Source organism: Acipenser ruthenus, chromosome 4 (genome assembly GCF_902713425.1).
Source record: "Acipenser ruthenus chromosome 4, fAciRut3.2 maternal haplotype, whole genome shotgun sequence".
NCBI classification, from domain to species: domain Eukaryota; kingdom Metazoa; phylum Chordata; class Actinopteri; order Acipenseriformes; family Acipenseridae; genus Acipenser; species Acipenser ruthenus.
The window spans coordinates 96,122,699-96,124,491 of record NC_081192.1 but is presented as its reverse complement, the minus strand read 5'-3'; positions in this window follow the sequence as shown (position 1 = coordinate 96,124,491).

The following is a 1,793-nucleotide window of genomic DNA, read 5'->3' as shown; positions in this document are numbered from 1 at the left end:
TCTTTAAACTGCATTATAGGTAAGATCTTAACGGGGAAAAAAAATTAAAATGCAAACTTAAAAAAAAAAAGCATGTCATTTTATTTTCTGTTTAGACATAACTTCTCTTCACAGAAATCATAACAATAAATATACGTGGGAATTTGTAAGAAGTGCATACCTGCTACAGCCCTACATAATTAGTGGTAACGGGCCAGGCCTTTTTAATGCAAATTGCCTGGAGATTCCAGTATGATCGTTATATCCTTTCATCCACAATGTAATTAATTATTGGGAGGAAACAGCAGGCTACTGACATCTCTTATCAGTGATAGCAAGCCCCCCGGGAATTAAGAATCTAAGGGAAAAGGAAGATATACCGATCTCTTCTGAAAACACGCCCTTCTGTCACTTGAAATAAGGTTGTTTTGCTAATGAGAGGTAAGAGATGTTTTGTTATTACCACAGGTACCACATTTACAATAAGAATAACCATGAGCCTGTATTATAAACGTATATTACATACAGATACACAATTAGTCACCCCATCTTACACCGCTCAAGTGAACTACATTTTATTTGGTGCAATTAAATAAAGCTTGTATAATTAGAATTCGTATTTGCGAACACAAGAAATACAAATGCAACGTTCAATGGCTAAAATATTAACTTACCCCTTACTGTACAGTTGCAAAAAATACTGACATTTCCACACAATTACATGGTTAGCTGTGTTGTTGCTAAGAAACAGCTTGTCTTACCAAAGTCTGATTAATGAATGAGAAAAAAAGTAAGAGGCGCTACAAAAAAGTATGACCATCATTCTAATTGTTGTAAAATAGTCAATGGTGAAACTTTAAAAAACATTTTACCAGCGCTTTCTACCTGCTTATTGCTTTTCTTTTTTCCCTGCTTGTTTTGTATCTGTGAATACCGTTGTTTGCGTCATATTTGATCTGACTGCTTCCTTTGACGAAGCTGGAGAGGGATTTGTGCCGTGCTGCGGCTTTCTGATTGTAAAATGGCACGTCGTAGTGGAGAATTAATTACTCCTTATTCCTTTTTAAAGTTAAAAGTAAGTTAGTTATGTAAATAGTGTGCAGGCATTTACACACCAGCGTAGGGGAGGAAAAAAGGGAGATGGATTTTGAAAAGAAGCACAAATATTATTAGGAAAAATGCAAAGAGTAGCTAAGTTAAATATCAAAGTATGGTCAGTTTATATGTTCTTTGCTGGGCCCAATACATATACTGTATTTGTATTTTGTATATATTCATGATGCGGGCCTCGTTCTTTAGAATATTTTTATTTAGTAAAGTTGTCACCTTCCTGAACTTCTGTGAGACTCAATTGTCTCAAATATCATTGGTACAATTGTGGTATTAAACCTCAACTCTTTTACAGATACACACGTCTTTTATGCTGCTGTTGATGGATGTTGTTTTAGTTGCTATTTTGTATCTGTCTTCTTGAATACTCAAGTAGATGTACAGTAAGCTGCCATGTATGTTGGCTACTCTGGAGATATTGCCACAATGTTCACACAAATCGTTGCCTTTAAATGCTTGAAAATTCAGATTTTACATATTTATTTTGTACAATGTTATAAATTTGGACTGGCGTATAACAGCTATTCAGTATATTGTAAAATGACAGCATATTGTTATGTCTTAATGCAGGAGTAAACACAGAAACTAATGTGAACACATCTCATTAATGGGATATCATAAATCAGAAGGTTTTCTTTAAAAACACCTGGGGATTAGTTTTCCTGTTGCATCATTTCAAATCCTGGTGTCTGGTGTGCCCACCC